Consider the following 17,642-nt stretch of genomic DNA (forward strand, 5'->3'; position numbering starts at 1 on the left):
TATACCTCTTCGACCCCATTGCCTATGCTCTCATTAGCCCATCTATCCTCCAATAGCTGTTTATATCTTACCCTAACTGCCTTCTGTTTTAGTTTATAAACCTTCACCTCTCTCTCTTCCCTGATGCTTCTATTCTCCTTGTATCCCATCTACCTTTTACTCTCAGTGTAGCTACAACTAGAAAGTGATCTGATATATCTGTGGCCCCTCTATAAACATGTACATCCTGAAGTCTACTCAATAGTCTTTTATCTACCAATTCATAATCCAACAAACTACTGTCATTTCGCCCTACATCATATCTTGTATACTTATTTATCCTGTTTTTCTTAAAATATGTATTACCTATAACTAAACCCCTTTCTATACAAAGTTCAATCAAAGGGCTCCCATTATCATTTACACCTGGCACCCCAAACTTACCTACCACACCCTCTCTAAAAGTTTCTCCTACTTTAGCATTCCGGTCCCCTACCACAATTACTCTCTCACTTGGTTCAAAGGCTCCTATACATTCACTTAACATCTCCCAAAATCTCTCTCTCTCCTCTGCATTCCTCTCTTCTCCAGGTGCATACACGCTTATTATGACCCACTTCTCGCATCCAACCTTTACTTTAATCCACATAATTCTTGAATTTACACATTCATATTCTCTTTTCTCCTTCCATAACTGATCATTCAACATTACTGCTACCCCTTCCTTTGCTCTAACTCTCTCAGATACTCCAGATTTAATCCCATTTATTTCCCCGCACCGAAACTCCCCTATCCGACATAGACAAGGATGTCAGCCACAGCACCGTGTCTTCCTTTGCAGATGACACCCGAATCTGCATGACAGTGTCTTCCATTGCAGACATCAACCAAATCTTTCAGTGGGCTGCGGAAAACAATATGAAGTTCAACGATGAGAAATTTCAATTACTCAGATATGGTAAACATGAGGAAATTAAATCTTCATCAGAGTACAAAACAAATTCTGGCCACAAAATAGAGCGAAACACCAACGTCAAAGACCTGGGAGTGATTATGTCGGAGGATCTCACCTTCAAGGACCATAACATTGTATCAATCGCATCTGCTAGAAAAATGACAGGATGGATAATGAGAACCTTCAAAACTAGGGAGGCCAAGCCCATGATGACACTCTTCAGGTCACTTGTTCTATCTAGGCTGGAATATTGCTGCACTCTAACAGCACCTTTCAAGGCAGGTAAAATTGCCGACCTAGAAAATGTACAGAGAACTTTCACGGCGTGCATAACGGAGATAAAACACCTCAATTACTGGGAGCGCTTGAGGTTTCTAAACCTGTATTCCCTGGAACGCAGGAGAGAGAGATACATGATTATATACACCTGGAAAATCCTAGAGGGACTAGTACCGAACTTGCACACGAAAATCACTCACTACGAAAGCAAAAGACTTGGCAGACGATGCACCATCCCCCCAATGAAAAGCAGGGGTGTCACTAGCACGTTAAGAGACCATACAATAAGTGTCAGGGGCCCGAGACTGTTCAACTTCCTCCCAGCACACATAAGTGGGATTACCAACAGACCCCTGGCAGTCTTCAAGCTGGCACTGGACAAGTACCTAAAGTCAGTTCCTGATCAGCCGGGCTGTGGCTCGTACGTTGGTTTGCGTGCAGCCAGCAGCAACAGCCTGGTTGATCAGGGGCTGATCCCCCAGGAGGCCTGGTCACAGACCGGGCCGCGGGGGCGTTGACCCCCGAAACTCTCTCCAGGTAAACTCCAGGTAAACTCATCCATCTCCCTTTTGCCACCTGATGCCCTCGCTTCCTTCCTGCCCTGCAGCGCTGTATAGTCCTTGTGGCTTAGCGCTTCTTTTTGATTATAATAATAATAATAATTCATAAATGTTACTTTGCTCACACTCCAACAGCACGTCAAGTATTAAAAACCATTTGTCTCCATTCACTCCTATCAAACACGCTCACGCATGCCTGCTTGAAGTCCAAGCCCCTCGCACACAAAACCTCCTTTACCCCCTCCCTCCAACCTTTCCTAGGCTGACCCATTTGCCCCATTTGTGTACACATATTGGCTTCTGTTGCTGAGGTATGACTTGAGGTAGTTGAGGTATGGTTTAGTTATGTACAAAGTTATATCTTGCAAACCACTACCATTTGCGTAGGTAGGAAATTCTTCCTCTTTCTCGGATAGTTGTGTATCTTCAGTAGGTTGGAAAACTTGACACCTCAAGGAAGGTTCCTTGATGCTGGTGAGGGGTTCTTGATCTAGGGAACTGGATCTGTGCTTCAGTTCCCTGAATTAACCCTGAATACCTTCCACCCCCCCCCACAGGTGCTGTATAATCCTACGGGTTTAGCGCTTCTCCCTTGATAATAATAATAATAATAATAATGGAAAACTTGAGACGAAGCTTGCGAGTGGTCAAGAGCAGTGATATGATTTGAAAGTTAAGACACATGTGCAACATCTGGATATCTTTATTGTAGTAGACGTTTCGCCATCCAGTGGCTTTATCAATACAGATTCTAGGACATAATAGGAAGACAGTAGAACTATATACAAAAGATGAGGTAATCAGTCCCTCGGCCTTGGAGTTAGTGTTCACAGCATCGTGGTGGAGGAGAGTCTGGAGCAAAGGCAAGAAGACTGGCGCTTTTTATAGGCGTCAGTGAATGGGACGGGCAGCAGACGAGGGCAGTCACTGGTAGGCGGGATTCCCCAGTGGAAGTAGGTCCTTCCCAAAGAGATGGGTTAGTTGCAGCAGCCGTGAAGAAGGTCTTGTAGATGTCCTCTGAACCAAGATTCCATGATGTTGCAGTGTCTGACAAGTTGTGCAAGAAAGGTATGAAATACCGACAATATGAAAGTTAAGACACATGTGCAACATCTGGATATCTTTATTGTAGTAGACGTTTCGCCATCCAGTGGCTTTATCAATACAGATTCTAGGACATAATAGGAAGACAGTAGAACTATATACAAAAGATGAGGTAATCAGTCCCTCGGCCTTGGAGTTAGTGTTCACAGCATCGTGGTGGAGGAGAGTCTGGAGCAAAGGCAAGAAGACTGGCGCTTTTTATAGGCGTCAGTGAATGGGACGGGCAGCAGACGAGGGCAGTCACTGGTAGGCGGGATTCCCCAGTGGAAGTAGGTCCTTCCCAAAGAGATGGGTTAGTTGCAGCAGCCGTGAAGAAGGTCTTGTAGATGTCCTCTGAACCAAGATTCCATGATGTTCCAGTGTCTGACAAGTTGTGCAAGAAAGGTATGAAATACCGACAATATGAAAGTTAAGACACATGTGCAACATCTGGATATCTTTATTGTAGTAGACGTTTCACCATCCAGTGGCTTTATCAATACAGATTCTAGGACATAATAGGAAGACAGTTCAGAGGACATCTACAAGACCTTCTTCACGGCTGCTGCAACTAACCCATCTCTTTGGGAAGGACCTACTTCCACTGGGGAATCCCGCCTACCAGTGACTGCCCTCGTCTGCTGCCCGTCCCATTCACTGACGCCTATAAAAAGCGCCAGTCTTCTTGCCTTTGCTCCAGACTCTCCTCCACCACGATGCTGTGAACACTAACTCCAAGGCCGAGGGACTGATTACCTCATCTTTTGTATATAGTTCTACTGTCTTCCTATTATGTCCTAGAATCTGTATTGATAAAGCCACTGAATGGCGAAACGTCTACTACAATAAAGATATCCAGATGTTGCACATGTGTCTTAACTTTCATATTGTCGGTATTTCATACCTTTCTTGCACAACTTGTCAGACACTGCAACATCATGGAATCTTGGTTCAGAGGACATCTACAAGACCTTCTTCACGGCTGCTGCAACTAACCCATCTCTTTGGGAAGGACCTACTTCCACTGGGGAATCCCGCCTACCAGTGACTGCCCTCGTCTGCTGCCCGTCCCATTCACTGACGCCTATAAAAAGCGCCAGTCTTCTTGCCTTTGCTCCAGACTCTCCTCCACCACGATGCTGTGAACACTAACTCCAAGGCCGAGGGACTGATTACCTCATCTTTTGTATATAGTTCTACTGTCTTCCTATTATGTCCTAGAATCTGTATTGATAAAGCCACTGGATGGCGAAACGTCTACTACAATAAAGATATCCAGATGTTGCACATGTGTCTTAACTTTCATATTGTCGGTATTTCATACCTTTCTTGCACAACTTGTCAGACACTGCAACATCATGGAATCTTGGTTCAGAGGACATCTACAAGACCTTCTTCACGGCTGCTGCAACTAACCCATCTCTTTGGGAAGGACCTACTTCCACTGGGGAATCCCGCCTACCAGTGACTGCCCTCGTCTGCTGCCCGTCCCATTCACTGACGCCTATAAAAAGCGCCAGTCTTCTTGCCTTTGCTCCAGACTCTCCTCCACCACGATGCTGTGAACACTAACTCCAAGGCCGAGGGACTGATTACCTCATCTTTTGTATATAGTTCTACTGTCTTCCTATTATGTCCTAGAATCTGTATTGATAAAGCCACTGGATGGCGAAACGTCTACTACAATAAAGATATCCAGATGTTGCACATGTGTCTTAACTTTCATATTGTCGGTATTTCATACCTTTCTTGCACAACTTGTCAGACACTGCAACATCATGGAATCTTGGTTCAGAGGACATCTACAAGACCTTCTTCACGGCTGCTGCAACTAACCCATCTCTTTGGGAAGGACCTACTTCCACTGGGGAATCCCGCCTACCAGTGACTGCCCTCGTCTGCTGCCCGTCCCATTCACTGACGCCTATAAAAAGCGCCAGTCTTCTTGCCTTTGCTCCAGACTCTCCTCCACCACGATGCTGTGAACACTAACTCCAAGGCCGAGGGACTGATTACCTCATCTTTTGTATATAGTTCTACTGTCTTCCTATTATGTCCTAGAATCTGTATTGATAAAGCCACTGGATGGCGAAACGTCTACTACAATAAAGATATCCAGATGTTGCACATGTGTCTTAACTTTCATATTGTCGGTATTTCATACCTTTCTTGCACAGTGATATGATTTGTTGGTGGCTTGACGGTGTTTTTGAGATTGATAGGAGTCTTGTCAATGGTTGAGATGTGTTCTGGGACAGTACTGTTGGCAGTGGGAGAAGTCAGGTCTGCAGGTGTTGTGAAGTTAATAACTTTTAGAATAACTCACTCTGTCTGACTTTTTTGGGTTATCCCAGGTACTTTACACATATGCTGCTATGTATGATAATCTATGTAACTAATTGTGTATACCTGAATAAACTTACCTGAAGGATCCAGGTTCTGTTACATTTGCCAGGTTATCATACATCACGCAATAGAAAATTTTTGTAGGAGCGCCGTCAGGTCATGATTGTGACTAGACCTACCTGGAGTTCATTACCTTTGTAAATTGTGAGTTCATTACCTTTGTAAATTGTGAATTCATTACCTCTGTAACTTGCTCAGCTATCAAAACTTTGAGGCCCAGTCCCTGGACCCATTATGTACCTCTGTAATCTTTTGACTACCGCCCACTGGATGGGTATGGGGTGCATAATAAACATATTAAACTAACAGGTAGTGGAGAGAATAAGTTGCTAATACATGGAGGGCGTCGGTTGAGTGGCTTTGAGTTTTTTTTTTTTTTTGTCAGCTTGAAGTTTTGTGATGGCAGCATTCGTTGGAGATTTGGTAAATGTCTCCTTTTGTTCTTCTTGGTTTTTCTTGATAATTTATTTTCTCCATAGGCCCGGGCATTTGGGTGCAAGAGTGCGATGTTCACACAGTTAAGACATTTTGGAAGAGGGTGTAGGTGCAAGTCTTGAAATCATCCCCGTCATGGCCACAAGTCGAACAAATTTTTTTACCCTTAATAGGACAGTCCTTTGAAAGATGAAAGTCGGAGTAGCAGCTCCAACAGGGTTCAATATGGCTAGGATTTATGAAGTACTAAAAAACTGCCAGTCCATCAACCAGAGCTTGGGCAGCCATGGTAACGTCAATGAAAGTTATCTTAATAAGCAGATTTAGATTTTGCCACCGAAGTGGCTAGTTTATTGTGCACCCCATATCCATCCTGTAGACGGTAGCGCGAGAGCATATGGATACACAAAAGGCCTAGGAACTAGGCCCCAAAGGGTTAACAGGAATACATATGGATTTATATCTACATATCTATAGTTCACTTATCTGTTACAAGCAAATTTAGGAAATTTGCTTAGTATATCTGGTATCTTATTTTCATTAATAAGATATCTTGACATGTCACATAGGTTATTATACTGTCTGTCTCTGTATTCCTCAATAAGTGGACAATTAAGCACATAGTGTTCAAGAGAGTGACCATATGCCTGATCACATAATTTACATTTAGTTTGATCATCATCTGTGTGTCTCCCAAACTGCCAGAAGTACTTGTAACCAAGCCTAAGCCTGGCCACTACAACATCAGTCAGTCTGTTCACATTGCAAGTTGCTCCATAAACATACTTATCTACGTTCATGTTATCATAGTGGGTTATAGATCTACTCAGGCTTCTAACTGCATTCCTAAAACAATCATTTTCATTATTTACTTCTCTCCTAATATTATTCCTAATGCTAGACACAGTTATACCAAAGTTATATTCTACATTCTCCTTCTCGATACTCTTCTTGGTTAACATATCAACTTTATCATGAAGGAGTAATCCAATGTGTGATGGGATCCATAGCAATTGTACATTAATTCCTTTGTCCCTAATTTTTGAGTATCTATACCTGGCTTCTCCAATGAGCATGTTGTTGGAGTCATTATATGAGTCAAGAGCCTTCAATGATGACATAGAATTAGTAATGATGATAGTCAAGCTCAGTGTCATAGGTTAGCTTTAGCGCCATTAGGATTGCAAACAATTCAGTTTGCAGTGTAGACGCCCAGTTGTTAATTCTTATTTATTTATTTATTTATTTATTTATTTATAATTTGAGCACACTTACAGAGGTACAAAAAAAAAAAAATACAGATAAGAGCAGCATGCCAAAGCCACTTATACTATGCATAGCATTACGGGCTGGCTTAAAATTAACTTAAGATTAACTAAGCAATGATGAAATCAGTGAAAAACATTAATGTAAACTGATTACTATAAAGCACAAGTGAGTATTACAAAGACAGGTCATATGGTTGCATGCATTGTTGTAAATTCAGTAGAATGGAGTATTCTGTTAGGTAGTGAATTTAAAAAATAATAAAGTTAGATTGGGTTTTAGGTTTAACATTTATGTGATATAATTGTGAGAAACATTTAAGATATACAATTTATAAGGTTCAGTTATTCAGTATTTATTTGGTTTTGGGTGAGTAAGTGATCTTTGAGAAGAGACTTGAATTTATAAACAGGTAGTGTTTCTTTTATATTAACAGGTAATGAATTCCAGATTTTAGGGCCTTTTATGTGCATTGAGTTTTTGCATAGCGTGAGATGGACACGAGGAATATCAAAGAGTGATCTGTGCCTTGTGTTATGGTCATGTGTTCTGTTGAGGTTGGCAAGGAGATGTTTGAGGGGAGGGTTAATATCAGAGTTGAGTGTTCTATGTATGTAATAGGTGCAGTAATAAGTATGGATGTTTTGTATGGTGAGTAGGTTGAGTGTATTGAATATTGGTGGAGTGTGCTGCCTGTAGTGAGAATTTGTTATCATTCTAACTGCAGCCTTTTGTTGGGTAATTAGTGGTCTGAGATGGTTACTTGTTGTTGAGCCCCATGCACAAATTCCATAGGTGAGATAGGGGTAAATAAGAGAGTGATATAGAGCCAGGAGGGCTGACTGTGGAGCATAGTACCGTATCTTCGATAGTATGCCTACAGTCTTGGAAATTTTCTTAGAAATTTGTTGTATATGTGTATGAAATTTGAGTCTATTATCAAGGTGGATTCCTAAGAATTTTCCCTCTGTTAGCTTTGTGATAGGTGATCCGTTTATCATTATGTTAAGAGGGACATCTGTAGCTCTGTTACCAAACTGAATGAAGTAGGTTTTGTCAATGTTTAGTGTAAGTTTGTTAGTACTCATCCAGGTAGATATTTTCTGTAATTCGGTATTTACAGTATTGGCTAGCGTGACTGGGCTCGGGTGGGAGAAGACGTATGTTGTGTCATCAGCAAATAGTGTGGGTTTGAGTAATTGAGAAGCATTTGGTAGGTCATTTATGTATAGGAGAAAGAGAAGAGGGCCAAGGACACTTCCCTGTGGGACACCAACTGTAATTGGTTGTGCAGAAGAGTTTGCCCCATTTGCGTACACATATTGGCTTCTGTTGCTGAGGTATGACTTGAGGTAGTTGAGGGAGTGCCCTCTTATACCATAGTGTGATAATTTTACGTGGAGCAAGTCATGGTCAACTGTATCAAAAGCTTTACGTAAGTCAATGAAGATCCCCAGTGGGACTTCTTTTTTCTCTATTGCAGTGTATATATGTTCTAGCATGTGTATAATAGCATCATTAGTATTTTTATTAGGCCTGAATCCAAATTGGCAGGGGTTGAGTATGTTTTGGGAGATAAGGTAGGAGTAGATTCGTTTATGAATTAATTTTTCGAAGATTTTTGAGAGAGGGTGTAAGTTGGATATTGGCCTATAGTTATTCAACTCTGTTTGGTCTCCTCCTTTGTGGATCGGGGTGACCCTTGCTATTTTGAGTACTGTAGGGAAGGTGGAGGATTCAATGGATTTGTTAAAGAGTGTTGCAATGATTGGTGATAGCACTTGTGACACTTTTTTGTATATAAAGGGTGGTAAGGTATTTAAATCTCCTGCCTTGTTTTTTAGTGCGTTGATAATAAGGGAGACTTCGTATGGGTTAGTCGGAGCTAGGAACAGTGTGTTCGGGTAGTTGCCGGTGAGGTAGTCATTTGGTGGGGTATCTGAGCTTGGGATTTTATTGGCAAGGTTTTGTCCTATAGTGGAGAAGAAATCATTGAGTCTGTTTGCTGTTTCTGTTGGTGGGAGTTGGGGTTCATCTGATTTTGCTAATTTTATTTCGCTATTTCGTGATATCTTTTTTGTTCCCAGAATTTCTGATAGGGTTTTCCAGGTCTTTTTTATATCACCTCGTAAGTTGGATAATCTGTTCTCATAATACAATTTTTTTGCCCTTCTTATCAGGCTGGTTAGGATTGACGAGTAACGTTTTGTTTGGTCTCTGGTTATGTGACCCATTCTGTACTGTTTTTCATATTGGTGTTTTGTATTTATGGATTTGAGAATGCTGGGTGTTAGCCAGGGACTGTTCAGTCTCTTAGCTGTCATCTGCTTAGTTTTTTTAGGGCAGTGCTTGTTATAGAGGTATTGAGTCTTTTTTAGAAAATTATTAATACATTCGTCAATATCTGTATTGATTTCTAGCTCAGTGTGCCAATCAATGTTTGCTAATGCTGTTGTGAAGTTATTAATGGCTGCCTCATTGTGAAGTCTGAAGGTGACTTTAGTAGTGTCTTGGGGTAATTTACCAAGAGTTGTTATGAGGAAAGTAGGGTAGTGGTCTGTGGTATTATCTGTAATTATGCCTGATTTTAAAGGGGATATGGTGTTGGTCCAGATGTGGTCAAGTAGGGAAACACTAGTCTCTGTAACTCTTGTAGGTTTTGTTACTGTTGGTAGCAACATACAGTTACTCATTGTGTTTGTGAATTCAGTAACGTGTGGGTCCTGGTCTTGCAGGAGATTTATATTGAAGTCACCTGAGAGTAGTAAGTGATCTTTGTTCATGCGTGCATCAGTTATCATACTTCCTAGGTTTTGACTAAATTGGCTAATGTTTGACTGTGGAACTCTGTAGATGTTTATCAATGTGAGAGGTTTTTGTAGGTATTTGGATTTGAATTTGGCTATTATATATTCCCCATGTTCATCTCTTGTGCAAGTATTAGTGATACATTCTAGTTGGTCTGAGTAGTATATGGCTGTGCCACCCCCTTGTTGGTCTGGCCTACAGTTGTGTATGGCTGTGTAACCAGGAATGGTATAGACATCTGTAGTATCAGGCTTTAGCCAGGTTTCAGTTAGTGTAATGATGGACATATTGGCATGTAAGGAATTTAGTAATGCTATGAGGTCATCGTAATGCTTGCTTAAAGATCTGATATTGTAGTTAAAGATAGTTATGTTGTTGTTGGCACTGAGAAGTGCCTTTGATTGTTCTGCAGTGTAGTAATTACAGTAACTGTTTGATTCATTTAAGTCATTAAATAAGAGGTTGGTATCTGGATCAATGCTTGTAATCATAAGATTTGTAGTGAATCTATAGTTAGAATTAAGTATAAAACAAAGTAATCCCCGGCCGGGATTGAACCCGCGGTCTAGTGGCTAACGCGACGGGCTGGAGTTTTGAGACTCTATGACCGCGGGTTCAATCCCGGCCGGGGGTATGGTTTATTTGCAATCGTGTCATTACGATTTCTTGAGTCATGTTGACGGCAGTGAAGGGACTTGAGCTAGAGTTCGTCACGGCCACGCTAGCTGGAGATTCGTCTGTAAAAACTTGCATTTGTGGTCACAGAGGTGCCTGTGCTAACTTTCCTATGGTGTAGAAATATACCTAGTTGGATGAATCTTATTGTGGCTAGCTGGTCTAGTGGCTAACGCGACGGGCTGGAGTTTTGAGACTCTATGACCGCGGGTTCAATCCCGGCCGGGGGTATGGTTTATTTGCAATCGTGTCATTACGATTTCTTGAGTCATGTTGACGGCAGTGAAGGGACTTGAGCTAGAGTTCGTCACGGCCACGCTAGCTGGAGATTCGTCTGTAAAAACTTGCATTTGTGGTCACAGAGGTGCCTGTGCTAACTTTCCTATGGTGTAGAAATATACCTAGTTGGATGAATCTTATTGTGGCTAGCTGGTCTAGTGGCTAACGCGACGGGCTGGAGTTTTGAGACTCTATGACCGCGGGTTCAATCCCGGCCGGGGGTATGGTTTATAAAACTTTATGTAATTGCACGTTTTCACAATCCATTTAGATCTGTGTGTATTTACCTCTAGACACTTGGTAAGATTCATTGTGACAGTGTCTGGTTCGTTTCTCAACATTCTAATACCGAGTACAGTGTTAATCTCAATAATCCTATCACTGATACTAGAAATACCAAGCTCCTTCCTAATGTTAAGAACTTTTGTAGATCTGGGACAGCCAAGAATAATCCTGAGAGCTTCATTTTGCATTAACTCCAAGGGTAGGAGAGAACTTTCTCTAGCTAATGTCAACATGGGAGCAGCATAATCAATTAAGGACCTGGAGTTTACCTGGAGAGAGTTCCGGGGGTCAACGCCCCCGCGGCCCGGTCTGTGACCAGGCCTCCTGGTGGATCAGAGCCTGATCAACCAGACTGTTGCTGCTGGCTGCACGCAAACCAACGTACGAGCCACAGCCCGGCTGGTCAGGAACCGACTTTAGGTGCTTGTCCAGTGCCAGCTTGAAGACTGCCAGGGGTCTGTTGGTAATCCCCCTTATGTATGCTGGGAGGCAGTTGAACAGTCTCGGGCCCCTGACACTTATTGTATGGTCTCTTAACGTGCTAGTGACACCCCTGCTTTTCATTGGGGGATGTTGCATAGTCTGCCAAGTCTTTTGCTTTCGTAGTGAGTGATTTTCGTGTGCAAGTTCGGTACTAGTCCCTCTAGGATTTTCCAGGTGTATATAATCATGTATCTCTCCCGCCTGCGTTCCAAGGAATACAGGTTTAGGAACCTCAAGCGCTCCCAGTAATTGAGGTGTTTTATCTCCGTTATGCGCGCCGTGAAGGTTCTCTGTACATTTTCTAGGTCAGCAATTTCACCTGCCTTGAAAGGTGCTGTTAGTGTGCAGCAATATTCCAGCCTAGATAGAACAAGTGACCTGAAGAGTGTCATCATGGGCTTGGCCTCCCTAGTTTTGAAGGTTCTCATTATCCATCCTGTCATTTTTCTAGCAGATGCGATTGATACAATGTTATGGTCCTTGAAGGTGAGATCCTCCGACATGATCACTCCCAGGTCTTTGACGTTGGTGTTTCGCTCTATTTTGTGGCCAGAATTTGTTTTGTACTCTGATGAAGATTTAATTTCCTCGTGTTTACCATATCTGAGTAATTGAAATTTCTCATCGTTGAACTTCATATTGTTTTCTGCAGCCCACTGAAAGATTTGGTTGATGTCCGCCTGGAGCCTTGCAGTGTCTGCAATGGAAGACACTGTCATGCAGATTAGGGTGTCATCGGCAAAGGAAGACACGGTGCTGTGGCTGACATCCTTGTCTATGTCGGATATGAGGATGAGGAACAAGATGGGAGCGAGTACTGTGCCTTGTGGAACAGAGCTTTTCACCGTAGCTGCCTCGGACTTTACTCTGTTGACTACTACTCTCTGTGTTCTGTTATTGAGGAAATTACAGATCCATCGACCGACTTTTCCTGTTATTCCTTTAGCACGCATTTTGTGCGCTATTACACCATGGTCACACTTGTCGAAGGCTTTTGCAAAGTCTGTATATATTACATCTGCATTCTTTTTGTCTTCTAGTGCATTTAGGACCTTGTCGTAGTGATCCAATAATTGAGACAGACAGGAGCGACCTGTTCTAAACCCATGTTGCCCTGGGTTGTGTAACTGATGGGTTTCTAGATGGGTGGTGATCTTGCTTCTTAGGACCCTTTCAAAGATTTTTATGATATGGGATGTTAGTGCTATTGGTCTGTAGTTCTTTGCTGTTGCCTGACTGCCCCCTTTGTGGAGTGGGGCTATGTCTGTTGTTTTTAGTAACTGTGGGACGACCCCCGTGTCCATGCTCCCTCTCCATAGGATGGAAAAGGCTCGTGATAGGGGCTTCTTGCAGTTCTTGATGAACACGGAGTTCCATGAGTCTGGTCCTGGGGCAGAGTGCATGGGCATGTCATTTATCGCCTGTTCGAAGTCATTTGGCGTCAGGATAACATCGGATAGGCTATGTACATAATTCTCACGATTCTCACATTAGCACCATAGTTGGGGTTGTAGCCAGCAACAGCTTTGAGAGCATTTAGCCTAGCTTTGCATTTCTTGTTTAGTTGTGGTATAGTGGATTTGTTAAAGGGTACATCTACACCAAGGTATCTGTAAGTTTTAACGTAGCTAATGATTTCACCCTGCAAATAGATGGGTGGGGGATGTCGTTTGCTTGTTAATATCTTTGTTTTAGAGGAAGATATTATGAGGCCTAGTCGATTACAAATTGCTTGAACTTCATTAAGAATGGTATTCATCTTCTTATGCCCTCTTGTATGGATCATGATATCATCAGCATAGTTTATAGCTATATGTTTAGGTGAGGCAGGTAGAGCATTTAGGAAAGCATTAATCAGAATATTAAATAGCATGGGACTAAGAACTCCTCCCTGCGGTGTACCTAAAGACATTTCTTTAGAATCACTTCTGAAGCCTTGGTAAAGGACAGAGGATACTCTATTTGACAGGTATCCTATTATCCAGCAGAGTAAGCTACCACCAATATTCATTTTGGCTAGTTCATGTAGTATAATATTCTGTTCGCAATATCAAATGCAGATTTTAGATCAAGAAAAGTGGTAAAACTAGTAGAGGCGTGTGCAGTGAGAAAGGTGGAAATACAGTTCTGCACACTTTTACCTTTCATGAACCCATAGAAGTAGGGGGAAAGTTGGTGTCTGATTCTGTAGTACAGTCTGTTAAGTATCATTCTTTCAAAAGTTTTACAAAGACAACTAGTTAAGGAGATCGGCCTAAATGTATCAGGCTGTTGGGGCTTAGGGATAGGCACAATGAGACTATTGGTCCAGGAAGTAGGAAGAACCCCCTCAATGTAACTGAGATTATACAGTGCCAACAAAGGGTTATCAGGCACGTGCCTTAGAGTTCTGAGAATATCATAGGTTATACCATCCTCTCCAGGAGCAGTTGATCGACCTTTAGTTAATGCATTATCTAATTCATACTCGGTAGAGGCAATCACTCTCATCAGTATTTTGGCTATTAAAATTAATCAGTTTCAACATTTCTTCAGAAGTACTCTCTAAATTTTTTATAATATGAGATGGAAGGTTTTCATGCCTGGATGTTTTCGACCAGTCATTTATGAGGTCAAAGGGGCATTTGGAATTTTTATGACGGCGTCTACAGTGGCCCAATAATTGTGATCCTTTGTTGATGCCTTAAGTTCGTCGACAGATTAGATTGTTCTAAGTTTGTTCAGTCGTTTAATGAAGACAGATCTCTGTCCTCAGTGCTGTAGAAGACAGAACTTGGAAACCACGTTCGTTGAGAGTAGTTATAGTAGTAGTAGAGGTAAGTTTTTCAGCGTCAAATCGTCATTACAGACGAAAATGAAAGCGAGTGAATCGCATTAAATTTGACCTACAAGCTATTCTTCACAGTAGCATCGTGGAAGACCACAGATGACGATGGCAGAAGGTAAAAGTTCCCCTTCCCAGTGGGGATCATAGGGAGACTACAGAATGCTGGGGTGCAGACTGAGTTCTTGAGAGCGAAAAGAAGTCAGCACGCAGTCACCACCATATCCATGAATGGAGAAACTATATGTCAGATCCATTCGATCAAGAGCCCCTCACCGCCATCAAGGAACCTCCCTAGAGGGCACAAAGAACTGGGAATAGTAGATTCAAAAGCTTGCAATAAACCCGCATGGAAGCAGGAGTGCCTCATGGTATCAATCATCACAATAATAATATATAATATCGACAAGATGAGGTATTAGACATTTGCAAAACCTGGGTATCTTATTAGAAGGCGTTTCGGCAACCAGTGTTTTTTTTTTTCACTTCGGTACAATATTATTCTAGACAGGCAGTGTCCAGAATATCTTGCTGCCAAGTTTATCAAGGTTAGGAACTAAAACCAGTATGGTACTAGGGGAAGTGAATACAATTTTGCAGTACCTACAGTAGGTGGTCAAGCCTCAAACACCTTTTTATTATAAATCAAGCAATAAAGAAGTAGAACGGATTGCCTGCACATGTCAAATATCCTGGCATTAGCCAGTTCAGGAAGAGAACTTTTAAAAGCTACGCAATGAATGAAGTTACAGAAAGGGAGGAGAGTGATTTCTTGTACGTAGACTGGTTATAAATGACCATAATTTTTAAAGGGGTGGAGCGGTAAGCCAGCGGAAGGCCTCGGTCAGATGACCAAAAGCTCCAAAGCCGGGTCATCATCTGACTAAGACCCGCGTCAGGAAACATTTGTCCTGTTTCCTGCCTCTACCCTTCAGACAGAACTGTTTGCCATACTCCTTGCACTGAAATGCATCTATGTATCAAAGATTGACAGTTTAATTGTAACTGATTCTCTGTCATCCATAAATGCTCTCAACTCATTAAGCATAAATTGTGGCATGCTTGTGTCAGAAGCCAGACACAGGTATGGTAGGATTGTGGACAGTGGAGTCAGAGTGCACATGCTGTGGATTCCATCTCACATTGGTCTTCAGATGCATGATAGAACTGATAAATTGGCTAAGCTGTATGCTTTCAAAGAGGGAGTAGATTACAATCTTGGCTTGTCAGGTAGTAGTTTGAGAACAATAATACGAAAAGAACTTCAGCTGAATTTTATGGACTTAAGGCTCAGGGAGATTGACACCAGTGAGTCCATCTATCATCATTCTATCATGCAGGAGGAGCCACATGTCTATGGTGCATCCAACAAAATAAGCAGACTCTTGGATGTCACTACCGCCCGGCTCCGGCTGGGTTACAAGTATCTTTGGCAGGTTAAATCACCACCACCAGATGTAGACCAAACGAAATGTAAACTTTGCCAGATGGATTATTGTCACACCCTGCGTCATTATGTACTGGAGTGCGATAAAATTAATGAATTTAGAAACAACTCACTCAGAAGTGTTCAAGAAATGGCTAAGTATTTTATCCACAGTGGTATATTACAGACCATTCTGGAGAAATACCCTGACTTTGCTAGCTGTAAATAAAGCATTACCACATGTGTGCATGTGTGTGTGTGTGTGTGTGTGTGTGTGTGTGTGTGTGTGTGTGTGTGTGTGTGTGTGTGTGTGTGTGTGTGTGTGTGAGTATGAGTGTGTGTGTGTATGAGTGAGTGTGTGTATGAGTGTGTGTGAGTATGAGTGTGTGTGCGTGTGTGTATGAGTTTGTGTGTGTGTGTGTGTGTGTGTGTTTATGTGTGTGTGTGTATGAATTTGTATGTGTGTGTGTGTGTGTGTGTGTGTGTGTGTGTGTGAGAGAGAGAGAGACTCAGCAATCAACATTTGCACCAATAACTCACTACAGTTGTGACCGGGTGTGGAAGTGTGAATTGCTCATTACTCTAAAATTTGTTCATGATTGCAGCCATGTATAAACGTAAGTAACCATTCTTACAGTATTCATTACCTTTGTAACTTGTGAGTTCATTACCTTTGTAACTTGTGAGTTCATTACCTTGTACCTAGTTCAGCCATCAAAACTTTGGAGCCCGGTCCCTGGACCCATTGTGTACCTCTGTAATCTGTAAATACCTTTGTAACTTGTAATGATTGTGACTAGACCTACCTGGAGTTCATTACCTTTGTAAATTGTGAGTTCATTACCTTTGTAAATTGTGAGTTCATTGCCTCTGTAGCTTGCTCAGCTATCAAAACTTTGAGGCCCAGTCCCTGGACCCATTATGTACCTCTGTAATCTTTTGACTACCGCCCACAGGATGGGTATGGGGTGCATAATAAACATATTAAACTAAACTCCTGACGAACCTTACCTAACCTAACCTTGTACGTATAGCTAATATTCATATACCTACTATTGTAAGCTAATCCTCTCTATTTAATGTCCATATAAATAATTTAGTTGGTGAAACGTCATGAAATAAATATAACCAGGTGTTGCACATGTCTAATTCATCTTGGTAACACTGACTCCTGAAGGGAGGTTCCTTGATGATGTAGGGGCTCTTGATCCAAGGAACTGAACTCATCTTCCTCTTTTCTGAATTAAATGTGATTGCCTCCCATTCCCCAGGTGCTGTATGACCCCCTTACAGGTTGCTTAATTAGGTTTAAAGTCTATCGACTACACGAATGCCATTGAACTCAAAATATTATTTCATCGGAACATACATGAATATCATAATAAAGAGAATAAGTCCGGTAATACAAGTGAAGCTTCATGTATGTCAAGTATTTCTTGCATTATAAAAATAATATTTTACAACGAAATTAAGTTAATTTTGTTTTATTGGATTATTCTTGGTAATTTGCACATGTTACAATGTAAGATAATTACAAAAAATCTGAACTTGTGTAATGAGCCTGAGTAATCTTATTGACTTTAGCTTCTTAACGTTAGTACTAGTATTAGTATTAGTACTAATACTAGTACTATCAAGGACCCCAGTGGAAAGGTCACTTTGACTATTTTGGGTCATCCTAGGTAATCTACACATATGCTGCTATGTATGATAATTTATGTAACTATTTATGTATACCTGTACGTGAATAAACTTCGTACTGTAATAAAGTTGGTAGAATTACCGACAATATGTAAAGTAAAAGGACACAAGTGCAACTAATGTGACATTTATTGTGGCAACGTTTCGCTCTCCAGGAGCTTTATCAAGCCATGGTAATGGCTTGATAAAGCTCCTGGA

This window comes from Cherax quadricarinatus, chromosome 34 (assembly GCF_038502225.1).
Source record: "Cherax quadricarinatus isolate ZL_2023a chromosome 34, ASM3850222v1, whole genome shotgun sequence".
NCBI classification, from domain to species: domain Eukaryota; kingdom Metazoa; phylum Arthropoda; class Malacostraca; order Decapoda; family Parastacidae; genus Cherax; species Cherax quadricarinatus.